Genomic DNA, 27,679 nt, shown 5'->3' on the forward strand with positions numbered 1-27,679 from the left:
CTTAAGACTAAAGTGACGAAGAACAACAGATTTTAAGGCGCACTCAGGAGCACATACTGACTCAGATCACAACATAGCAGTGATGAAGAGTAGGCCGAAGTTTAAGACACTGTCAGGATGAATAAATACGCCAAGAAGTGGCATACAGAAGTACTAAGGGATGACGAGACACGCTTGAAGTTCGCTAATGCCATAATAGGGCGATAAGGAATAGCTTGTTAGGCAGTACATTTGAAGAGGAATGGACGTCTCTAAAAAGAGCAACCACAGAAATTGAAAAGAAAAACGTAGGTACAAAGAAGGTAACTGCGAAGAAACCATGGGTAACTTTTGCTGTTCGATGAGAGGAGGAAGTACAAAAATTTTCAGGGAACTTCAGTATTACATAAATATAAGTCGCTGAGGAATGAAATAAACAGGAAGTGTAGAGAACCTAAGACGAAATGGCTGCATGACAAATGTGAAAAAATCGAAAAAGAAATGATTGTCGGAAGGACTGACTCAGCATATAGTAGAGTCAAAACAACCGTCGGTGACATTAAAAGCGAGGAAGGTAACATTAAAGACTGCAACGGGAGTTCCCCTGTTAAATGTAGAGGAGAGAGCGGATAGGTGGAAAGAGTACATTGAAGCAGCAACAAAACTATTATTCACGTTGTTGTGTAGAATGTATGAGTCTGGCGACATACCACCTGACGTTCGAAAAAATATAATCCACACAAATTGATGGCTGCAAGAGTTGACAAGTACGAGAATAATTGCGAGAATTAACTAGCTCTTGTATCCAAGTTGCTGACAATAATAATATACAGGATAATGGAAAAGAAAATTGAGGATGTGCTAGATGACGATCAGTTTGAATTTAGAAAAGGTAAGGGCACTAGAGACGGAATTCTGACATTGCGGTTGATAATGGAAGAACGTCCAATTAAAAATCAAGACACATGAAAAAGTATTCGGCAATGTAAAATGGTGCAAGATGTTTGAAACTCTGAGAAAAATAGGGGTAAGCCATAGGGAGAGACGCGTACAACCACAAGGAGCAGGAAATTAGTGTTTAACGTCCCGATGACATCGTGGTTATTACACATGGAGCAAAAGATCGGATTAGGGAAGGAACCATCCCGGTATTTGCCTGAAGCGATTTAGGGAAATCAGGGAAAACCTAAATCTGGATGGTCGGAAGAAGGTTTGAACCATCGTCCTCCCGAATGTGATTGCAGTGTGCTAACCATTGCCCCATCTCGCTGAGGGGGAGGGGGGGCAATCCTTACCACAGCGGTCAGCAGCGATTTTTGACCATCTGTTGCGTGCTATCCCGCCGTCTCTGCCCTCTCATGAAGTTTCTCTTAATGGCCCGTGTCACGTACATCTCGATTTGGTTCCATGTTTGTGTTGTCAAATTCGTGCGGTATCCTCGTTTGTCACGCCAGGTTGATATTCCTGGGCAAGGATGACACTTAATGGCTTTTCTTTGTGCCACCCTTAGTGACCAGAGAACACCGAACCATAATTTACCGTCGCTTGACAATGGGCTTTCGCCAAGAAATGTTGATAGCCGTCGTTGACGTCTGCAAGTTTCTCTGGATAGTACCTGTCAAAAGGCTCAACGCCCCTTTATCCCCTGTCTTCTGTCGCTTCACCGCGGATGTCTCGTCTCGGTCGCGTGCGTGTGGTGCGTTGCCAGCAGATGGATTTCCGCGCGGTGGAGCGCTCGACCATCTCAGGTCATGGCCTCCACGAAGGGTTGCACTGGTGCGGCCGGCCATTAACTCTGGGTGCAAGGGAAAGTGTTTGCCCCCTGAAATATTGGTGTATCTCATTGCTACCTATCAGAACCCCTCGGAGAGCATTAAAGATGAACACCAGTCCAAATTATCTATTACATACAAAATTAACTACTATTTCAGTAGACATATAATTCGAAAACGATGCTTTGCTGAACCCATATGTGTAAAAGCCACCATGTGCATCTTGAATGTGCCAAAAGCATTTAACATTGTTCTTATGTGAGAAACACAATATAAATGTGATATTAATACTATAACTAATTGGAAGAAATCGAAGAAATGGACAGGATGTACCAGTAAACCTATCTTTATAAAATTACTACAGCAAATTAAATAGAACATATAAATAAAGCACGTTAATTGAAACTCCGATATATGTTCAGACTAAAATTCAGCCACAGGTTGATTTGATATAAACAAATTTAGAAATGTAATTGATACCTGTAACATAATTGGTCAGAAAATGTTATATTAACTCGTAACCAAGTTGAAAATAGGTTCACCTTGTTCAGCACTGTGATTGTAAATTTTCAGCAGTGTGTACCTCATATTCGGTTTAACTTTTAACTGTGATTTTACATAAAATTTGATATCTGTAACATAATTGGTCAGAAAATGTTATATTAACTCGTAACTAAGTTGAAAATAGGTTCACCTTGTTCAGCACTGAGATTGTAAATTTTTAGCAATGTGTACCTCATATTCGGTTTAACTTTTAATTGTGATTGTACATAAAACCGTCATTTTCATTGTGTGTAATTGTTAACAGAAGTATAAATAGAGGTCGTGCAGGTACCTTGGGGGGACTCGTTTTTTGGCTATGGTTGCAAGTAAATGTATTGTAGGCTCACTCGTTTGTTGATTGTTGTGTCATGAACTCTGTGTCGTTTGATGTCAACTTTGCGTACATGTGATGTAACCGGTACAGTTCATCAGGCTTGGACACCAGAGTCCTGGAAATATATTCGTATTAAAACTGCACTGTGCTTTGGAATTTATTTGGGAGTCTTCCACAATCCTTTTTGTAGGCTGCACAGCAACGCGACATGAATCCGGGAATTGAACAGAACCCCGAGAACTAAATAACTCTCAATTTTGGTAGAATTGAGGTGAAAACAGCAGCACGTCGACTGGGCATTTCACTCAAAACATTTGCAACACGGAGGTAGAAAATAAACATCTTACCTGCACCCTTCTTTCGTTGACGAGCTTGTTCCAGAAGTGGCCCGGCTAACAGTGTGTCCTGCTGGGAAACCCGCCTGTTTATAACTAGTCCTCCTCCTCGCTGCTCCCACTGTCTCGTAAGAGCTTAGCCTGTTCGCTTTCACGTTCTCAACTGCATTCACAGAAATTGTTCATCATAGTTATGTGATTACAAAATGTCATACATACTACCGCTTAGTATTGCCTTTCACAATTTTTAAGAACAAAAATGAGGCTTGATTTTGGTTCAAATAAAAAGGTTACATTAATCGACAATATAAAAATAAGAGTTAAATGACTTGACAATATGAAAAAATAAAAGTGAAATGTCTTGACAGTATAAAAATAAAAATTAAATGAAATGACAATCTAATATCTAAAACCACATCACTAATGTGATATGCTTCAAATTTAAACAATTCACTTCCATTTTAATAAATCAAATGCTACTTATTAATCCACTAAAATGAATAGGATGATGCCTTGTGCAAGTATAGGTCAGGACAGCATAGGGTTTACATGCTATTTACACACACACATGCACACCTGTTGTCTATTCAACAAACTAACTACCCATAATCATGCATTACTCAAAATTTTACTTTAATCCACTACTAGTTAATCCAACAAGCTACTTCAATGATACTTCAACTAAGTGTTCATACCCCTACAACATTTTCCTAATTTGTCCTCTTCTTGACGCTCGTGGCATATGTCTTGTCACATGATAAATATGGAGAAACTTTCCTTAAACATACATACTAAAAAGAACAATGGTTATTTACATGCCAAAACATTTATACCGGTTGACATCCTGACAAGAGACTCGCAATTATACATTAATCATACTCATATGTTTATACATAAAAAAGTAAAAAATTACGTTGTCACAAGAATTAATCACACAGATGACTCTGAAAAGGTTAAAAATATTTTCGGCATACAGGTTATACTACATCGTCTTACCCATCTTGCTCCCATTTCGTTCCTTCTTTAAGTTACCTTTCGCTTCCAAATCAGTTATTTCTCCTGTGGTGGTTATTCTGGATTCATTTCTCATGAATGGCAGAATTTGATCTCCTCTATTCTGTAAAACAGTTTCATCTTAACATGCTATTGAACTTACAACTGACACAAAAAATCCGAATCCTCCTGTAGTTTAAATGACAAACGTTTTGGTTCATCCTTATTACATTAAACCAAGCTTTCCTTCGGTCCCATAATCGAAATTATTTAATCTTCCTCTGCCTTCAAGAGGGAAATTTTTTCAGTTCAACTCATATAGGCTGCAGTGCATCCCGCACCGGCGAAAACAGTAAGCTGTAATGCTCACAGCATCAGCAAAACACATAAATGTTTCTTTTCTCGGACAAGTATTAACACAGAATAATTTTTCAGGCTCTGGAGCAACATCAGTCAAGGCAACAAAAAGGATCCATATTTCTGTTCCATTCTCCATTTGCTGGAAAACTGCTTGTCATTTGACTGCCACAATAATATTTAGGGCCCATGTAAATTACAAAAACCACAATTCTTCTTTCACCTTAAACAGAATCAATCTACTTACGAAATCCACAAACAGCACTTTACATACTCAGCTATAAAGAACAAAAAAGACATATATCATCAATATTAATATATCATCGCATATTAGGAGGCTATTGGTTAAACAATCATATTATTGCATCCTGTTTTCAAAATTCTGAACTTACTCATTCCTTTCTCAGAGTTCTCCTATCTTAAAATGTTCATACAGTATGCATACTATAGTAAGAGATCCTCAGTTATACTGACAGATATAGAATAGTAATAGATAGATAGTAGCACTGAAAGCAGAAAATCGGAAACAAGACTACTAACAGCAGGGGACCTGGGTTTGCCAGACCCATAATACCCACAGATCGGATATTCCCCTGAGTTTTGCATTAATTCAACACAGATCTTGCTTCCCTCAGGAGCGACTCTTTTCAATTTACACAAAAAAACATAAACAGCATACCACTCGTTCACAAAGAAACCTTTTATCTTCACATTTGAGCCAACCTAAATCCTAATTGCACAAGGAAAGAAAAAAAACTACAAATCACTTTAATCAATCACATAGAAACATGTTTATCATTATTTTTACCAACATATTATTCAAAATGCATATGTCACAAATCTAAACTAATCAATTCATTCTCCTTTCCATACACCCTATGTACTCACTTGCCATGTCACTCATTTGTTCTGATAGGGTGCCCTCTGCGCTGATCGTTTGTCATTATCGGTTTTGTTCATTTCCATTTGCTGGATTATGTCTTGGGTTAGCCGGTCAAATTTCAACATCATGTGGTGCTCCGCCTACAATTCTATTCCCACCGTGTTCACCGTAGTATCGATTCTGGTTGCCGTACCTGTTGCGTTCACGGTCTTGTCCATGTCCTCGATCATTTCCGTTGTGCACGTATGTTCGTAACTGTTACCCCAGTTTCTATATGGCCGGTCCCGATTATTGTTCCGTTCGCGTCGTGACGACCAGTCACGCCATTGATTATTACTAAGGCCACGACTTCGGTCGCTGCTGTGCCCCGCAATAACTTTGTGCCTGATTAGGAGGGCATTCTCCTGTATTATATTCCAACTCTTGGAGAAGTGTCTGAAACGTTTCCACGTCCTCTTTGCATCGTCACGCAAGAATGACGTGGCGCAAGTGCATCGGCAATTTGGTGATGCATATCCTAATTAGTTCTGCAGGTTCGTATGGATCGTATAGAAATTGATTCGCCTGCAGCATGTGGTCGAATAGGCGTGCTGTGCTGCCGAAATCAGACTGGTTCAAATTTGGCAGCAGAATTATGCCATGCTTGACCCTATCTTGTGCCGCTTCCGACTAATAGGCGGACAGAAAGGCCTGTCGATTCTCCCGAGGGGAGTTGCTGTGTCACGCTGCCAACCTCATGCGAATCGCTCGTTCGCCTTCCAAATAGCCACACATATATTCTATCTTATGTGAACTGCCCAGTCAGGGGGAAGACAGAATTCAAATTGCTCGAGCTATGCTCGTGGATGTATTCCTTTTTGCGAATTTCGAAATATCTCAAACTTTCTCACCGTAAGGAAATATTTGAAATCAAATCCCCCATTTCCTCCCGGCGAGACCCTTGAATGTTGCTATTTTTCTCATGTCTGCCCCTCAAAATACATTCTTCCCTGTCCCTCGTGGTCGGAGTCCCACTCTGCACTGTTCGTATGGCTCTTTTTAGTGCTATTGGCGAGTTCGGAATCACAACCCATGCAGCTTTCCAGTTTCGCCACGCGCTCTTGTAATTCGCCTGTTACAGTTTTGTGCCACCTGTTCACTCTGAACTGTCCCTTCTGAAATCTAAGAAGCGAACGCACTTCTTCGTTCTCTGCGGCCGCTAGGGGTGTAGTATTGTTAGCGCTCTCCATCACCTTCATCATGCCTATGATGTCCGCTAATGCCGCAATCTTATCATGTATTTGTCTGTTCTCCTCCGCCCCAGTCTGCTCCAATTGTTCTACTTGCTGTTCCAGTGCATGAATTGCTTTACTGTTGTCTGCTACTGTGTTGCTAACGGTTGCAGGATAATGTGTTTTCGCCTCCTGGACCATGGAGTGTACCTACTCGTATTCCCTTTGGCATTCTTCTCTCGGTGCTTGGAAATTCCTAAGTAGCTGTTCCTCGCTCTCTTTCGACTCCGCTTGCCCTGTTCTAAGGCTTGCAGACGATCATCGATTTGTTCAAATGTACGCCATAATTCTTTCATAATATCACTTTTTATTTCACTTGCCAGATTGTTTATTCTTTGTGAGATATCATCGGACACTCTCTGCATCGACTTCTCAACTTTATTTGTCTGCTGGATTAGTTTTTCGTCTATTTGTTCGCCTAGCTCTCGGATCGATTTTTCAGATTTCTCTGCGTTTTCTTTATTTTGAGGCAATAAGGCTTTTATGAGTTCTGCCAAATAAATTTGGTTAGTTGGAGGCAAATTAATTTCTGGCTCTGCTGTGAGCCCATTTGCCCTGTTTTGCATTTCCTGTGAAGTATTCCCCATTGCAATTTCGGAACCGCCCGATGCATTAATATTCGAAATCAAATTATCCCCTTGGTCCATGTTGCTTAAGTTGTTGGACCGCCTACTTTTAGCTTGGTTACGTGTCTGCACTAGTTCAATTTATATCTGGTACGCAACACACTAATCACAATAAATGTATGCCCCTTATATCACGACAGTTACACGAAAAGTACCCAATCTAGTATGCACTTTATCACACGCAAAACAAAATTATATCTTTGATCGAAGTCGGTGCAATTTACAAGCGAGACACACATATAAAATACACAAATATAGAAAACAAAACAACAAGAGAAACAACACAACGCCGCTCAACAACGCCGTGAATCTTTTCAAAGTCTGCTCAGAAACAATGCAGAAGTTGTTTGAGCTCTGCAGGGAAAAAAAATTAAGATTATACAACGCTCGCAATCTAACGTTTCAGAGATTCCAGAGTCTAGCGGAATCGCAGAACAGGGTCGCCATGTGTAATGGTGATGCATTAAGTTGTTCTGAAAGTGGTGCTGATATTCAAGACAATAAAAGCGTGTTAAAAGCTGTGAACTATCTGGAGAAGTTAACCTTGCATTACTGAGCAACTATTTCACCAGGTATCCAGTCTAGCTTACCAAATTCTCAACCAGACTAACATTGATTGTAATCTTATAGTAGTCATCTTACGACAACCGGTGATATATATATAAAAAGAGAATTTAAATAAAAAGAAATAAATCAGTTTATATTTGGACATTTATTTTAACATTGATCATTGTTCCGTTAAAATTTCAGCATATTAAACTTGATTCATAACTAAACTGGTGCCTTATTTAGGATTGTAAATATGTGAGCTTGTAATCTTACGGAACACATCAAATATGGAGCCAATATTAAGAGATTGCATACAACACTGCATTCATAAAATAACACATGAAGAACGTTGAAACATATGCAACAGAAAATTAACCACAACCAACCGATTCAATTTTTACCAAAAAAATAACGTTCGTAGCGCAATCCTGTCCGTCATGAAATTACCACACACTGGTATACTAAATTCATACTAACTCTCTGTGAAATCTTCACGAAAAGAATAGCTGAGGGCTTCTTTGATGATTACACCACATGCTTCACGTGGTCAACTTGGTTTACACAAAGAGTGTAACTCCACAATAATTTTGCTACTTAAAATAAATTACATCGAAACACAATTTAAAAAAGAAAAACCTCGAACTGGTTACTTTCGTCTTACTATTAACCTGATGGGTCAAACAATTGTATAAGCACGTGGTACTGGTCTCACAAAGTACACCCGACGTGGGTTGAACATAAAGAAAAGTTGCTATATTGAAAAATATTGTCAAGACGAGATGATATAATCTCACACACATTTACATTTAAGATTCATGATCTTAGAGTTAAGGTTCATCAATATGTGGTTCCACTTTACTCACAAAGTAGTGACAAAGCAACTACTGGAAGATGTTCTGAAGTTCACACTCGAATTACACTGCGTTGCAATTTAAGAAAACATTAGATATTTTAGATCTAAACCTGAAATAAAGGTGATTAAATTTTCCGTTAGGCTGAACTTAAGAAATCCATTGTCCTATGGGCTTAGCAGAGATGCGCTTAGCCGGAGATCTTACCACTTCAGACACTCGCCGCGGGCAGACTGCCGTGGGACCCTACCGAGGGTGCTTCACAGATACAAACGGAAGTGACCAGAGAGGCAGCTTCCTATGCCAACATGGCAAGGGACAGACAGGACCATACTAAGAATAGAAACCTCTTTGCTTTTAGAAAGCGTAGCTACCTGTTACGACGTTGGTCCTACTGTTCTCTAGCAGACAGGCTTGCCTGCTAACATCAAGCATGCAACTAGAAATACATTTGCTAATTCGTACTTTCACACGGAAAGGAAGGGGGATGACAGTATCTTATCATATACAGTATATAAAAGAAAGTGGATGTAGGTTCTGTATGAGACTGTGTGACATCAATTACATATAAACTGTGTTTTAAAGTGTAGTGGTGTGACAGACCGTTCTTGATTATGTGTAAAAGTAGGGCGTTCCACTACTCAGTCTCCTCCAGATACAGTCAGAAACACCACAGTAAATTTAGAAGTGGAATGTTTGCTATAAATGACAACAGTTTTAAGAAATTAGCATGAAAGGAATCCAACAGAGACTGTTCACACTCCATACAAATACTTTCAGAAACGACTTCATGACACTTAAATCTATACTCGAAGTTAACAAATTTCTCTTCTTCAGAATCGATTTCCTTGCCGTTGCCGGTCCACATTTTATATCCTCTCTACTTCGATCATCATCAGTTATTTTGCTCCCCAAATAGCACAACTCTTTTTCTACTTTAAGTGTCTCATTTCCTTATCTAATTCCCTCAGCATCACCTGACTTAATTCGACTACATTCCATTATCCTCGTTTTGCTTATGTTGACGTTCATCTTGTATCCTCCTTTCAAGACACTGTCCATTCCGTTTAACTGCTCTTCCAAATCCTTTGCTGTCTCTGACAGAATTACAATGTCATCGGCGAACCTCAAAGTTTTTATTTCTTCTCCATGGGTTTTAATACCTACTCCGAATTTTTCTTTTGCTTTCTTTACTGCTTCCACTGCAGCATGGGAAGATTTTATTACAGGAGGCTAGTTAGTAGGTAGGATCGGAAAGGCAGACACCGCAGACGGTCACATAGCGTGAGAACGGCCTAGCAAGCAAGAGTCGTATAGTAAAGCAGCAGAGAGAAGCAGTGGGAATTCACCTGCCACGATAGGCGCCAAGAAGCGAATCTTTTATTATTTATATCTACTTTTTGAGTATTCATATACAACTCCAGCCGTGCTGATGATGTTACTTGCACTGCGAACTTCTTAACACTTCTTAACAATAATATCAATGTCACTTAGTTGGTAAGGAAATGCTAGTTACAAATTAGCCACAAATGCACCCTGAGGTCAGACGCCAAAATGCTAAGACTGGCCACTATCAGTCTACCGTCGGTTTCCGAGGAAGAAATGCATGAATCCATGTATAAAATCTGATCTCTTGTAAAGACGGAATAGTTTGTTGGAAAATTGCCTAGGATAAACAAGAGTGGCCGAGCGGTTCTAGGCGCGTCAGTCAGGAACCGCGAGACCGCTACAGTCGCAGGTTCGAATCCTGCCTCGGGCATGGCTGTCTGTGATGTCCTTAGGTTAGTTAGGTTTGAGTAGTTCTAAGTTCTAGGGGACTGATGACCTCACATGTTAAATCCCATAGTGCTCAGAGCCATTAGAACCATTTTGATTAACCCCAACTATTGTGTGTAAAGACGGAATTAATTGTTATAGTTGCCTTGGAGAACATACAGTGTTAAGTGCGATTTCATGTTGATTCTAACATTGTGTGAAGTATTGTTGTAGCTTTTGTGGTGCTCCAGAGCTAATGATTAGTTACCGGAAATCTTATCATCAAAACTAACGATGACTGGCATTAGAAATCATTTTACTAGTTTTGCGAATAACTAAATAAAATAAAATTTGTCGACAGTGGAAGGTAGCCCACTGGGGGCAATATAAATGATTGAGAATGAAGCAAAATTTACTAACAACATTTATTTTATTAAACCAGACATAAATTATGCTAGACAAGTTATTGATTGAATACCGTAAACAACTAACGGGTTGTTTAAGAATACAACAAAGATCCTCGGTGGCAGAAGTGAGTCAAGTACTCTGGCCCTAAAAAATGTGGATAACGCAATCTGAATTGATCTGACGCTGAGCAGACTCTGACTGATCAAATCTACCGTGGTTTCACTACATAGGTGCAGCTGAGAGCGAGTGGCGATTGAAATCTGTACGCCCTAACAATGGCGGAGAGGCAGTATGTTACCCTGTTTGCTTCGTGCAGCGATGTAACTTGCAGCTAGCGAGATGGGTGCGGTGAAGTTGAGACGTGGTGCGGCACCTTTTAATCGATCGCGTCCACGAAAAAAAAACGCAATAATCTCACGGTCTAGCGATCAGGCAGACGGATCGCAATGCGCTTTCTACCAGAGCCATGAAATCACGGTAGATTTCAGTGCGTGACACACCCGTTCCCTGGTCGAACCAAGGACCAATTTGGCTTACTTATACGACAGTGCGCACCAGGATGCCAAACGTCAAAGCTGGTAAACCAAAAGCGAATAAGTGTGCCCTCGGAAACGAGTAGTCTGGCACGTTTGAAGTCACAGTGTCGGAACTTCACCATAGGCTGCCCAGTCCAAAGTACTCGCAACTGAAGTCAGTCTCAAGATTGGTACCAATCACCAACCACACGTGCCAGAGCAACGACCAGAAGTGCCCTTGGCAGACCAAAGTCCCACACCTCTCCAGAAGAAAAAAAAAACCGTTTTCCCACAATGTGCACCAACGATACTGATTTCACGCCGTCTTCAGCCAATCACAGGGCTGTAGAGGCGCTAAATCTCCCTTCCCACACGACAGCACAAACTCATGTCAAACCAGAGCAAGAGTTACGAAAACTGTATCTCTGGAAAAAAAGGTAACCGCCAATTACCGGATTTTTTAAGTTTACTCAGAGGGGGAAGATGATTTTCTCCTAAGCCAAGTCGCTTCCCATGCAACAAGTGAACAGATACAATTTTAAAGATCTTTATCTAAACCGCCTGTGCCTTGGAGCTTGTTAGTTCTAGCTAAGACGTGTAATAGAGATTGTATCTCTAAATGTTTCTCAAACGCCAGAGTTTCTTATACAACCAAGGCAGCCTATGGAAGTGGTTCACAGGCCTATTTGCAGTAACAGCCAACATGAACATTTGTGAATTTTTATTATGCTTGGCCCTACACACAATGCCTGGTTTATGACTCGACTGTGTAGATGTGTTCGTTCCGTTTGTCACCCTCAGCCCAGCCTGCCGGAGGCACCACAGGTGGTAACTCGGCATTGTTCTGCTGGAGACTGTCTTAATGCGGGCTGTACCGCTGTGGGCCTGTCTAGCAAGATTTACTGGGCGCTGGGCTCGCTGCCAATTGCTCTCAACTCCCAACATTCTGTTTCTATGAGCTAAGAACCTCAAAAATACCAGGCTCCATCAACATCTACTCAGGCCTACGAGGAGGAAGAGGAGATTGGTGTTTAACATCCCATCCACAATGAGGTCATCACAGACAGAGCACAAGCTCGGATTAGGGAAGAATGGTCTCCTTTCAAATGGATGATCCCGGCATTGCCTGAAGTGACTTATGGAAGTCACGGAAAACTTAAATCAGGATGGAAGGACACGGGTTTGAGACTGTCCTTCTGAATACGAGTCCAAGTGCAATGAAACTTTCGAACATGGTATGGAAGGCAACCACCATCCTGGACTTACCACACGTCGATGATGAAAACAGGTAGTGTTCTCCATGAAAAGGGGGTAGGTCGTCCTCTTTCAGATGCTAACGTGGAAAAGGTACGGCAAGTGTGTGCCCCACAAAATTGGACAGTACGGTGGCCAGACAGTTGGAAATGAGACGATCAGCAGTCAAGAATGTCTTGCATAAGATGTCAAGACTAGATCCCTAAAAGGTGCAGCTGCTTCAGCCATTGAAGCCTACGAACAAACCTCAGTACCAACACTTCGCTAGACAAGATTTCCACAAACGACGACTTCTTGAAAAAGATTTGTTTCACTGATGAGCCTGTGTTTTATGTATCCGGCACCATAACGTTCATATACAGGGTTCATAACATCCTCAAGTTACACATGAAATGGAAAGAGACAGTTCCAGGATCAATTTATGGTGCGTACAGATTCACAATTGCGTCACTGGTCCATTCTTTTTCATCGAGTCTGCCGTCAACTGTCGTGTTTGCCTGGACATGTTACAAGAGTTTGCTGTGACACAATTAGAATACCTGCAACCTGATCTCATATTCCAGCCGGATGAGGAACCATCCCACCTGTCGCTAAATGCCCTTCAGTTTCTGGATGAAAATTGCAAAATAGATGAAATGGACAGGATAGTCCAATTCGAAGGTCGCCACGACCCCGTCACCTCACACCACTAGATTTTTTTTCATAAGGGGGGGGGCTGTAAGGGATCTAGTGTACGGAACCAAGATTAGAGACAAATAGAGCTTGACAATACACATTGACAATGAACTTGAACACGCCACCATAGAGATCTTGAATCATACGTGGAGAGAAATGGAATTGTGCTCCTACATTATCCGTGCAACTAAGGGTGCATGCAATGATATGTATGAATGAGAAAACAAAACTGTATGAACCATTGAATCATTTGTTAATATATAGTATAGTTTTAAAGGTATTAAAGCCTTATCTTGTAAAGATAATTTATGGACACCCTGTATTATCTATCATGTCAACAGCTCATTTTCTCAACGCATACTAATCGTACAGAGATGAATGAGGTATCGGTAGAAAGGTTTTTTTAATCGGCTTCTGATATTGTGTACCAATTTTGCTTTAAAACTCGCTGTTGGTGGAAAATTTTAACATAAGAAATGCTTTAAACTATCGTAGGCAATAAGCCAACATGGGTGCCCCACTTCATAACTATATTCTACTACTCTAACTTGTTAACTACGAATACGAGATTCTCTTTTCGCCGGCCACTGTGGCCAAGTGGTTCTAGGCGCTTCAGTCCCGAACCGCGCTGCTGCTACGGTAGCAGGTTCGAATCCTGCCTCGGGCGTGGATGTGTGTGATGTCCTTAGGTTAGTTAGGCTTAATTAGTTCTAAGTCTAGGGGACTGATGACCTCAGATGTTAAGTCTCATACTGCTTAGAGCCATTTGAACCATTTGAACTCTCTTTTCGTATTATATTATTACAAATACAATAATACTCAATGTCTGAAGACGGCCTTGTAAGCCGAAAACCGGTTAGCAATAAAAGTAATATTGTAGAACAAAAGCAAACTGGTGCTTTTCATTTATTATTTAAGTTACTTATTAACTGGGTAATTTGTATACGGCGATGTCATAGAAAATAACCGTGATCGCTGCTGGAGTCCATTATCTCTGATCGTCATACAAGATGACTTCTCTAAATGAATAAGTTTTCCGAAACGACAAATACATTTCTCATATTCGTCGCGAATTGTGATTAACCTGTTGCTAAGGCGGCCTAGCGTACTTATATAAAGTACGAAGAGCAATTAAAATCTCAAAATACTGTTAGAATTATTGTCTGATTAAAAATTCAGCCTAATGAGAACTTATTTTCACTATTTTAGAACAGAAATAGATCATTTGTATACATGATCATTGTGGGTATATGATACACGGGTTGGACAAAATTATGGAATCACCGAAAACACGACGCTAGGTCGGCGGCCCCATCCGGTCTCCCCCTCCCCCCAACTGCAACGACCCTGCATGTGGACGAGTATCATGAGCTGCGCTTACGATCTGGACATGGTAAATGGTTATGGATATGTGGCACACGCCACTGAGGCGAATAGCGCGGTGAGAGGGGGGGAGGGGGGGTGAGGGGGACGGCTGGCGTTAGAACTTACTCTGGCGGAGGCTGCTTCCTGTCCGGTACCTGCGATGGACCACGACCTGGACCTGGACACCGAGATAGCGCACACCTCCACTGCGACGAGCCGTGATGCGGACCCAGCCTTGGCTGACGAGGCAAGTGGCCCAGCGGGCCCGTCCCACCCGCCACATTAGGCAAATTAGCGTGCGAAGAGTGACGCGTTTTGACGACTAACGACGGCCTGCCTTCAATGACTGTAGCGCGGGCTTTGGACATGGGAGCACCGCAAACACGCTCGCCCACCTCCACCAAGATCAGACAAACCGCTGCCGGACGACCTGTGGCCGAAACCAGCAACAGCACTCCGAGCGACCGCAAAAATGGGGGCGCAACGGCTGCAGTGGAGGTAGACGAGCACCTCCAATTCCTGATGGGTCTGATCTATGAAGCCCAAAAATCGGAAAACCAGACTGAAGATTCGGCTCTGGAGCGCACCTGCCGGAAGCGTAGTGCCGATGCGTTGCACAACGCGTCCGCGAAACGCCCCGCCGCCGGAACCTCCAACAGCGCGCCAATAGTGTGTACACAGCAGAAGACATCGCAGAAGGGGACCAGGACCCACGTGAGACGGTCGAAGAAGGGGTTTACAAGGCCCACAAGAAAGAACACCGCCAGGCAGTCGTGCTAGCAGCACCAGCAGGCGGGGTAAACACCACCAACCGTTTCAGCCTGCCTCCCTGACGCAACAGCGTAGGCGTCTGGTACGCAACAGCAGAAGAGGGCGATCCCTCTCCCACCGGTTGTCATCCAGTGGCTGCACACCCTCAAAGACTTCAAATCGGAGATTAAACAGGTGGATGGCAGTCCGAGACCTGTACCGCGTAATCACACACACTGCACACTATTACCGCTGTGTGATGGAGCTGACGAAGCGTGAAGCACTCCATTCCTACACGTATTCGTCGAAACCAGTGAAGACACTGAATATGATTTTCTGGAAACTGTCTTTAAGTGTAGACCCCGTCCACCTCCGAGAGCTGCTGGAAGAAAAGGGTTACGTCATCTGCGGATGAAGTCGCTTAGAGACAACAGCGATCCACCGCTCTTCCTGGTTGTCCTGGATGACAATCCTATGCATAGGAAGATATTCCAGGAGGATGGGCAGCGCAGAAGTCACTGTGGAGAAAGTACGGCGCAGAAGAGGACCTCCACAGCGCTTCAGTTACCAAGGAATCCATCATATTGTGAAGTACTGTCAGACGACGCCGCGCGGCGTCAAATGCGCGGGAACCCACGCCAGCAGGGAGTGTCCGCTAACCAAAACAAACGCTCCGGCCTACTGCAACTGTAGAGAGGCCCATGTTGCAAACTGTGGGGCTGTAAGGCCTCTAAGAGAGCAGCAGCCAGGGTGCGACCTGCTCTCTCCAGGCCTGTGCAAGTGGGCAAGAGCTCTGCGGGGGCTGCCGCTACACTCGTGGTACAGACAAAGAGACCAGCCCAGAGACACCCCATTCCCCTCGGACGTCGAGGATCGCGGACGGCGGGGAGAGGAGCCGGCGGAGAACCAGCAGCAGAGCCCGCGCCAGCCAGGGCAGAAATTCGCCGCGGTAGACGGGGAGGGCGGCGAAGCATCGATAGCGGCACTTCGACACCCGCCGAGCAAGCCCTGCCTCCACCGACGCAGATGACGGAGACGCCAGCTGCACGCAGCGAAGCTGCTGAGCTGCGCCACAGGCTGCGAGAATTTAAGCAGCTCATCCTACAGCTTCCGCGTCTCTGCGTGACGAGACCATGGGCACCTGCCACGTCACCGAAACCCGGCTGAAACCAGGAGTGCATATGGAGGTACCGAACGTCCAGTGCTGCAGCAAGGACCGAGAGACGGCGGGCAGCGGAACAGTAGTGTGTGTGGAGACATCGCTACACCACCATCCCCTCCAGCTGCCAGAGTTGACCACAGTAGACGCTAGTTTGTGGCCGCGTATCGAAAACTAGGACGGCTGCTACAACCGCGAGACTTCCAGACGCTGTTGTCGATGAGTGATAACTTATTCAACGGCGGCAACTTCAACGCCAAACACCAGGAGTGAAACTCCCGCGTGACAACGACTAGCGGGAGGAGGCTAATGCGAGTAGCCCAACAACATGACGAAATGGTGCTGTGGCCTTTCGGCCCCACACACTATCCCAAACGCGGCAGCGCCGACGTCTTGGACGTCGCTATCATTAAGGGTGCCGCACACGACACCTTCGCTACCACACGTGTGGCACTATCTGCAGATCACCTTCCTGTGATTGATCTCGCCACTGACGGAGTCGCACCGCCGAAGGGCCGTAAGCAGTACCGCAACATCGTTTGGGTTCACTTCCGGGACCGCCTGGAAGAGACAGTCGCCGCCGTGCCTCACTCAGAAGCCGAGGGCACCGATGCGGCCGTTCCCGCATTAACGCGTCTGACGCATGAAGCAGCAGCAGCAACCACGCTTAGAGAACAAAGACGTCAACGGGAACACTCAAAGCAGCTCCCACCAGACATCCCCCAGGCCATCAGGCCGTCTGTTTCGAGGGTGGCAGGTCACACGAGAGCCGGCAATGAAGGCCAATCAACAGAATGCGTCACGAAATGTAAAATCGGTAAGCGGATCTAAATCCCCTATTCAGTCACTCGTTGACCACGATGGCACCGAAACAGAGGACGACCGAAGAAAGGCAGAAATACTGAATTCAGTGTTCCGAAACTGTTTCACTGCGGAAAATCGTAACACGGTCCCTGACTTCAGCCGTCGCACGGACGCCAAAATGGAAAATATTGAAATAAACGATATCGGAATTGAAAAACAACTGCTATCACTTAGTAGCGGAAAAGCATCCGGACCAGACGAGATACCCTTAAGATTCTACAGTGATTATGCTAAAGAACTTGCCCCCTTTCTATCAGCAATTTATCGTAGATCGCTGGAAGAACGTAAAGTACCTAGCGACTGGAAGAAAGCGCAGGTCGTTCCCATTTTCAAGAAGGGTCATAAATCAGATGCGAATAATTATAGGCCTATTTCGCTTACGTCAATCTGTTGTAGAATAATGGAACATGTTTTGTGTTCTCGTATTATGACGTTCTTAGATAATACAAATCTCCTTCATCATAACCAACATGGATTCCGCAAACAGAGATCATGTGAAACTCAGCTCGCCCTATTTGCCCAAGAAATTCACAGTGCCGTAGACACTGGCGAGCAGATTGATGCCGTATTCCTGGACTTCAGGAAGGCATTTGATACGGTTCCGCACTTACGTTTAGTGAAAAAAATACGAGCTTACGGAATATCGGACCAGGTTTGTGATTGGATTCAGGATTTCCTAGAAGAAAGAACACAACATGTCATTCTTAACGGTTCAAAATCTGCAGATGTAGAGGTAATTTCGGGAGTACCGCAGGGAAGCGTGATAGGACCTTTATTGTTTACAATATACATAAATGACTTAGTTGACAACATCGGTAGCTCCGTGAGGCTATTTGCAGATGACACGGTTGTCTACAAGAAAGTAGCAACATCAGAAGACTCGTACGTACTCCAGGAGGACCTGCAGAGGATTAATGCATGGTGCGACAGCTGGCAGCTTTCCCTAAACGTAGATAAATGTAATATAATGCGCATACATAGGGGCAGAAATCCATTCCAGTACGATTATGCCATAGGTGGTAAATCATTGGAAGCGGTAACGACCGTAAAATACTTAGGAGTTACTATCCGGAGCGATCTGAAGTGGAATGATCACATAAAACAAATAGTGGGAAAAGCAGGCGCCAGGTTGAGATTCATAGGAAGAATTCTAAGAAAATGTGACTCATCGACGAAAGAAGTAGCTTACAAAACGCTTGTTCGTCCGATTCTTGAGTATTGCTCATCAGTATGGGACCCTTACCAGGTTGGATTAATAGAAGAGATAGACATGATCCAGCGAAAAGCAGCGCGATTCGTCATGGGGACATTTAGTCAGCGCGAGAGCGTTACGGAGATGCTGAACAAGCTCCAGTGGCGGACACTTCAAGAAAGGCGTTACGCAATACGGAGAGGTTTATTATCGAAATTACGAGAGAGCACATTCCGGGAAGAGATGGACAACATATTACTACCGCCCACATATATCTCGCGTAATGATCACAACGAAAAGATCCGAGAAATTAGAGCAAATACGGAGACTTACAAGCAGTCGTTCTTCCCACGCACAATTCGTGAATGGAACAGGGAAGGGGGGATCAGATAGTGGTACAATAAGTACCCTCCGCCACACACCGTAAGGTGGCTCGCGGAGTATAGATGTAGATGTAGATGTAGAAATTAAATACACGGTCGCATACCATCGAAACCGCGACTGGGCCGGCAGAATTGCCAATCTACGAACAGAGGACGGAACAACCTGGAGGATGACAAATAGCTTCCTACAACGACGGCAGCGAGTCCCGTCGGTCCAGGCCGGGCGTGACGTCATCACGACTCCAAAGCCAGTGCGTTAGCCGACGCCTTCGCCGCCAATTTCAGGCCGGTGGAGGACGTCGTAGACGAAGAGCACGTTCGACTGCTAGAGCAGCGTCTCCCTATGTTCCTGCTGAACAGAGACGCGGACGACATCGTCGAAGATGTCACAGAGGAAGAGGTCACGCAGCAACTCGCGGTCCTGCAGACAGACTGGTGCGACAACATCAGTAACGAGCTGCTGAAGAAGCTGCCGCCGAACGCTGTACGTTAACTCACGGGAGTCTTCAATTTCATGCTCAGGACCTGTAACTTTCCAACTGCATGGAAACATGAGGAAGTTGTAGCGGTCCCCAAGGCCGGAAAAGACATGTGGCTGACGCAAAACCACCAACCGATCTGCCTTTTGCCCGCTTTTTCGAAGATATTCGAAAGGCTGTACATCAAGAGGCTGTGGCGGCACGTGAGGGAGGAATAATTTGGCTTCAGGAGGGGCCACTCCTCACTGCAGCAACTTTTTCGACTGGTGGAGCAGGCGATGGGGCGCCAGAACGTCGCGAGTATCTTGGGGCGGTACTTCTGGACATTCGCAGGGTCTTCGACACCGTTTGGCTCGAGGGCCTTGTGTATAAACTATTTACACACGGGCTAGGGTGTCGCACACATGCCTGCTCCAATCCTACCTGACTGGGCGCACTTTCCACGTGCGCGCCGACGTCGGGACGCGTGCCATTGTAACCGGTGTACCGCAAGGGTCCGTTCTCGGCCCCTTGCTTTTACACTGCCGACGTCCTGAAGAGGCAGGGCGTGCACGCTGCGCTCTACGCTGACGATACGGCGTTATATGGAGGAGGCATCAACACCAGGTCGATGCTTCATCGCCTGCAGTCGAATTGCGACTCCCTGGAAGCTTGGGCCACCAAATGACGGTTCACGTTTGACGCAGCCTAAAGTAAGGCGGTGATTTTCACGCGCAAGAAGATTCCTATGGACCTGCAGCCAGTCTGCATCATGGGAGCCCCCGTCCCTTAGACAAACACCGGACGCTACCTAGGCGTCACTCTGGACCGGCGCCTGACGTGGAAGGCGCACGTCAGAGAAGTAAGGGGTAAGGCACTGGGTAGATTGCGCTTATTATACACGGCGACGATCATACCCCCACACTGCGGCATCTCTCTGTACCTGACACCAATCAGGTTCAAAAAATGGCTTTGAGCACTAACGGACTTAACATCTGAGGCCATCAGTCCCCTAGAACTACTTAAACCTAACCAACCTAAGGACATCACACACACCCATTCCCGAGGCAGGATTCGGACCTCAGACCGTAAAATTTGCGCGGTTCCGGACTGAAGTGCCTAGAACCACTCGCTCACCGCGGCCGGCCACTAATCAGGCCGGTGTTGGAGTACGTTGCTGTGTTGTGGGGCAACGCGGCCAACTCGTCGATTAGAAACCTGCAGTTGGTCCAGAACAAGGCGCTTAGATTAGCGCTACACCTACCACGAGACTTCAGCACTGGCGAACTCTGCAGAATGGCAGGAACCCTGCTGTTATACGATCGATTCCGGCAAGCGGCGCAACGTTTTTACGCTGCCGCGCTGACGTCGGAGAACGCACTCATCCACGACTTGGGCAACCAAGTCCACTGGCGTCTGACCACAAGCTGGCTGCGCCTTTTGGTGTTGTAACAGAACACCGCACCACGACAAAAGAAGAATAAATAGCAGCTACGCAACCCAGATGACGATTCGAAACGAGAAGGACAAGTTATTCACTCCATAGACGAAGTAGGAAGGCCTCTTCCACTTACCCTACAACAAACCGGAACATGAAGTTGCATGGAATTGCGATGCGATCCGATGCGGGAATGGGTAAATACATGTCCTGTTTGGATTTAAGGGAATCTTACATTATTCTTCCTGAAAAATAGTGCAAGTTCAGCTACGGTGAATGAGGTGATAGCGATCAGGCAACCTTTCTGCTACACCACAAAGACTCAATAATATTGAGATATGGCGACTGTGGTGCCCAGGGTAGATGCACCAATTCATCCTCACTCTTACAAATCAGTCCTGGACGAGACGAGCTGAGTGATCAGGGGCTCTGTAGTCTTGAAACAGATCATCAACTTTCGGGAACAGATTACACTAAGGTGAGAAAAGTTATAGGATAGCGATATGGATACACGCAGATGCCGGTAGTATCGCGTACACAAGGTATAAATGGGCACTGCATTGGCGAAGCTGTCATTTGTACTCAGGCGATTCATCTGAAAAGATGATTATGGCGGCACGACGGAAATTAACAGACTTTGAACGTGCAAATCCATTTCGGAAATCTTTAGAGAATTCCGAGATCAACAGTGTCAAGCGTGTGCTGAGAATACCAAATTTCAGGCATTATCGCTCACCTCGGACAACGCAGCGACCGACAGCCTTCGTTTAACGACCTAGAGCAGCAGCGTTTGCTTAGAGTTGTCAGTGCTAACAGACAAGCAACACCGCATGAAAGAACCGCAAAAATCATTGTGGGGCGTACGACGAAAATATCCGTTAGGACAGTACAGTGTAATCTGGCGTTAACAGGCTGTGGCACCAAACGACCGAAATTAGTGCCTTTGCTAACAGCACGATATCGTCTGTAATACCTCTCCTGGGCTCGTGGAGATGTCGGTTGAAGACCAGATGACTGGAAAGCCGTGGAACTGTCAGATGGCTCCGAATTTCAGTTGGTAAGAGCTGACGATAGCAACGGCCTTACCACAGTAGCTACACAAGTTCCCATCAGATCACCGAAGTTAAGCGCTGTTGGACGTGGCCTGCACTTCGATAGGTGCCCATCCAGACCGTCATGCGCTGTTGCCATTTTACGGGGTGCACTCAGCCTCGTGATGCCAATTGAGGAGCTACTAGACCGAATAGTAGCGGCTCCAGTCAAAGAAAACCATCATAACGACTGGGAGAGTGGTGTGCTAACCACATGCCCCTCCTATCTGCATCCTCAGCCGAGGATGATACGGCGGTCGGATGGTCCCGATGGGTCACTTGTTGCCTGAAGACGGAGTGCTTGTGTTTGTAAGAGCTGACGATAAGGTTCGAGTGTGTAGCAGACTCCACGATGCCATGGATCCAAGTCATCAACAAGGAAATTTGCAAGCTGATGGTGGCTCCATAATGATGTGGCTGTGTTTACATGGAATGGAGTGGCCTGGACACTCTGGTCCAATTGAACAGACCATTAACTGGAAATGGTTGTGTTCGGCTAGAGACCATTTGTAGCCATTCATGGACGTCATGTTCTCAGACAACGGTGTATTTTTTATTCTTGAAAACGTACGACGTCAGCGGCCACAACTGTTCGCTATTGGTTTGGAGAACATTCTCGACAATTTGAGCGAATGATTTGGCCATCCGGATAACCCGACATGAATCCCATCGAACATTTATGTGACGTAATCAAGAGGTCAGTTCGTGTATAACATCCTGCACCGACTACCTTCTGCAATTATGGACGGCTATAGAGGCAGCATGGCTCAGTATTTCTGCAGGGGACTTCCAACGATTTGCTGAGTCCATGCCACGTCAAGTTGCTGCACTTTGCTGGGAAAAATTAAGTCCAACACAATATTAGAAGGTACCCCATGACTTTTATAATCTCAATGTTTTGTACCATGGGATGGACTTAATGACCAACTTGGTCTCATAATCCTTGGTGGTAATGGGGCCTCACAAGACTCATCCGATCGATATGAGTTTCTTCCATTGCTCCGCAGTCTAGGTTTAATGGCTTGGGGACCACCGTTTTCCAATTATACACATTTTCATAACTGATGAGTAGTTTTGGAATTCCAGCACGCCCTGAAATTCACACCTTATGGAACTTCCTTCGTGTTGTTTTGGTGCTGACATGGTCCGCGAGTGCATCCTTCCATTCTGCAGTGACTTTTGCAGCTGTTGTCCTTTTAATTTTCTTCTAACGATCACTCAACACACACTATATTGAGCGTTGTTTCTTAATGGACGAGGTTTTTCCGCTTTCCCTGTATGCGGTGTAAATCTTCGATACTGTGGCTCTTGAAACGCCAAACACTTCAGCTACCTCGGTTACGCAAGCACGACCATATGAGCACCAACAATTTGCCAACAGTCGAATCTCCTATACGAGTATCCGATACAACGCACAGGCAACTACACAGAACAGTGTTCTCACAACGACTGGTATTTGCAACGTATTGAGGTCACCGCAAAGATATCGTTCGTGGTCAAACACATCAGAGATACCTGCAGGATTGGCCAATACCTGCATTTATGTTACAGCATGTATTTCTCTTGGTGTTTCCATGTTTTTTCCACCCATTGTAGCTACTGGTTGTGTCTAACATTACTGTAAATTTCATGTGGACCGCGCTATATAGAATGCCGAACGAAATTGCAAGTTTCAGTGATTCTTCAGATTTTCTTACCGGTCGACGAAATAAGCCATCAGTTAGATACATTGTGCTGCTGCAATCGTACCATTGGCACACACCGATTAATACTTCCGAAGTTAAATTTTTATCAGTTTGTTGGTTCAATTTTGGCCGTGGATCGTCGAGGGCGTAAGCTTGTTGTTATCAATAGCTTTCGAAATATTAGTAATCATAAAATCACATTACATGGTCTTGTTGATATCATATTCGTATAGCAACCCATAGATTTTCGCTCCATGTGAAAGATACTCCGTAAAAAATGTACCATGAACCTTGCCGTTGGTAGGGAGGCTTGCGTGCCTCAGCGATACAAATAGCCGTACCGTAGGAGTAACCACGACGGAGGGGTATCTGTTGAGAGGCCAGACAAACGTGTGGTTCCTGAAGAGGGGCACCAGCCTGTTCAGTAGTTGCAGGGGCAACAGTCTGTATGATTGACTGATGTGGCCTTGTCACACTAACCAAAACGGCCTTGCTGTGCTGGTACTTCGAACGGCTGAAAGCAAGGGGAGACTACAGCCGTAATTTTTCCCGAGGGCATGCAGCTTTACCGTATGGTTAAATGATGATGGCGTCCTCTTGGGTAAAATATTCCGGAGGTAGTCCCCCATTCGGATCTCCTGGCGGGGACTACTCAGAAGGACGTTGTTATCAGTAGAAAGAAAACTGGCGCTCTACGGATCGGAGCGTGGAATGTCAGATCCCTTAATCGGGCAGGTAGGTTAGAAAATTTAAGAAGGGAAATGGATAGGTTAAAGTTAGATATAGTGGGAATTAGTTACGTTCGGTGGCAGGAGGAACAAGACTTCCGGTCAGATGAATAAAGGGTTATAAACACAAAATCAAATAGGGGTAATGCAGGAGTAGGTTTAATAATGAATAGGAAAATAGGAATGCTGGTAAGCTACTACAAACAGCATGGTGAACGCATTATTGTGGCCAAGATAGATACGAAGCTCACGCCTACCACAGTATCTGCAAACTTGTACAGTTTATATGCCAACTAGCTCCGCAAATGACGAAGAGATTGATGAAATGTATGATGAGATAAAAGAACTTATTCAGAAAGTTAAGGAAGACGAAAATTTAGTAGTCACGGGTGACTGAAACTCGATAGTAGAAAAAGGAAGAGAAGGAAATGTAGTAAGTGAATATGGAATGGGGGTAAGGAATGAAAGAGGAAGCCGCCTTGTAGAATTTTGCACAGAGCATAACTTAATCATAGCTAACACTTGGTTCAAGAATAATAAAAGAAGGTGCTATACATGGAAGAAGCCTGGAGATACTGCAAGGTCTCAGATAGATTATATAATGGTAAGACAGAGATTCAGCAACCAAGTTTTAAATTGTAAGACGTTTCCAGGGGCAGATGTGGTCTCTGGCCACAATCTATTGGTTATGAACTGTAGATTAAAACTGAAGAAACTGCAAAAAGGTGGGAATTTGAGGAGATGGGACCTGGATAAACTGAAAGAACCAGAGGTTGTAGAGAGCTTCAGGGAGAGCATTAGGGAACGATTGACAGGAATGGGGGAAAGAAATACATTAGAAGAAGAATGGGTAGCTCTGAGGGATGAAATAGTGAAGGTAGCAGAGGACCAAGTAGGTAAAAAGACGAGGGCTAATCGAAATCCATGGGTAACAGAAGAGATAGTGAATTTAATTGATGAAAGGAGAAAATATAAAGATGCAGTAAATGAAACAGGCAAAAAGAAATGCAGACGTCTCAAAAATGTGATCGACAGTAAGTGAAAAATGGCTAAGAAGGGATGGCTAGAGGACAAATGTAAGGATGTAGAGGCACATATCACTAGGAGTAATATAGATACAGCCTACAGGGAAATTAAAGAGATCTTTGGAGAAAAAAGAACCACTTGCATGAATGTAAAGAGCTCAGGTGGAAGCCCAGTTCTAAGCAAAGAAGGGAAAGTAGAAAGGTGGAAGGAGTATATAGAGGGTGTATACAAGGGAGATGTTCTTGAGGACAATATTATAGAAATGGAAGAGAATATGGATGAAGATGGAATAGGACATATGATACTGAGTGAAGAGTTTGACAGAGCACTGAAAGACCTAAGTCGAAACAAGGCCCCTGGAGTAGACAACGTTCCATTAGAACTAATGACAGCCTTGGGAGAGCCAGGCCTAACAAAACTCTACCATCTAGTGAGCAAGATGTATGAGACAGGCGAAATACCCTCAGACGTCAAGAAGAATATAATAATTCCAATCCCAAAGAAAGCAGGTGTTGACAGATGTGAAAACTACCGAACTATCAGTTTAATAAGTCACGGCTGCAAAATACTAACTGGAAATCTTTACAGACGGATGGAAAAACTAGCAGAAGCCGACCTCGGGAAAGATCAGTTTGTATTCCGTAGAAACGTTGGAACACGTAAAGCAATACTGACCGTATGACTTATCTTATAAAATAGATTAAGGAAAGGCAAACCTACGTTTCTCGCATTTTTAGACTTAGAGAAAGCTTTTGACGATGTTGACTGAAATACTCTCTTTCAGATTCTAATGGTGGCAGGAGTAAAATACAGGGAGCGAAAGGCTATTTACAATTTGTACAGAAACCAGATGGCAGTTATAGAAGTCGTGGGGCATGAAAGGGAAGCAGTGGCTGGGAAGGGAGTGAGACAGGGCTGTAGCCTATCCCCGATGTTATTCAATCTGTATATTGAGCAAGCAGTAAAGGAAACAAAAGAAAAATTCGGATTAGGAATTAAAATCCATGGAGAAGAAATAAAAACTTTGAGGTTCGCCGATGACATTGTAATTCTGTCAGAGACAGCAAAGGACTTGGAAGAGCAGCTGAACGGAATGTACAGTGTCTTGAAAAGAGGATATAAGATGAACATCAACAGAAGCAAAACGAGGATAATGGAATGTAGTCGAATTAAATCAGGTGATGCTGCGGGAATTACATTAGGAATTGAAAGGCTTAAAGTAGTAAATGAGTTTTGCTATTTGTGGAGCAAAAAACCGATGATGTCGATGTAGAGAGGATATAAAACGTAGACTGGCAATGGCAAGGAAAGCGTTTCTGAAGAAGACAAATTTGTTAATGTCAAGTACAGATTTAAGTGTCAGTAAGTCGTTTCTGAAAGTATTTGTGTGGAGTGTACCCATGTATGGAAGTGAAACGTGGAAGATAAATAGTTTGGACAAGAAGAGAACAGAAGCTTTCGAAATGTGGTGCTACAGAAGAATGCTGCAGATTATATGGGTAGATCACATAACTAATGAAGAGGTATTGAATAGAATTGGAGAGAAGACAAATTTGTGGCACAACTTGACTAGAAGAAGGGATCGGTTACTAGGACATGTTCTGAGGCATCAAGGGATCACCAATTTAGTATTGGAGGCCAGCGTGGAGGGTAAAAATTGTAGAGGGAGGCCAAGAGATGAATAGACTAAGCATATTCAGAAGGACGTAGGTTGCAGTAGGTACTGGGAGACGAAGAAGCCTGCACAAGATAGAGTAGCATGGAGAGGTGCATCAAACCAGTCTCTGGACTGAAGACCACAACAACAACAACATCAGCATTTATTTGTAGAAAAGTCCGTAACGAATCCACTTATTATGAGTTCAGTTAAACTACGCCGTCTGACTGAATTTTTTAACCTACTACTAAATACTACTAAACAGGGTTCCTTCCTGAACACGACTCCCTTTTTACATTAATATTGTATGCAGCATTATTTAAGATATAGTCTTATTGTTGCTGGTATAAGCTTCGCGTTTGTAGCAAAGGTTGTCTCTGTCTTGTGATTCAGAACTTTCATTTGAAAACTGATTTTAACATTTATGCTATAATTCTGCACTTCAAAAGGGAAATAAAGCTAGCAGCTCCTGGCATCATGGTATGGAGAGCTGTTCGACATGTTAGGACAAATTTATGTCATATACTGTATGTTAACTGTAGTTGTAATTATTATGTTGCATGTATCGTACGCGGCCTGACCGAGAAGCGATGACAGTAGAGCCATCTCCAAAAATAACCTGGACTACAGAAGCTACTGGCGGTCTACACCCTGAATGCGAGAATATGGGGCCACTAAGGGATATAGTAATACCTTCCGCGGCTGATCGTCCACAGCACGAACAACCAGATCGAGGTGGCCCAACAGATTCTCAATTGGGTGAAAAACCGGGACTTTTGGCTG

The sequence above is a fragment of the Schistocerca americana genome, chromosome 2 (genome assembly GCF_021461395.2).
Source record: "Schistocerca americana isolate TAMUIC-IGC-003095 chromosome 2, iqSchAmer2.1, whole genome shotgun sequence".
Classification (NCBI taxonomy): Eukaryota; Metazoa; Arthropoda; class Insecta; order Orthoptera; family Acrididae; genus Schistocerca; species Schistocerca americana.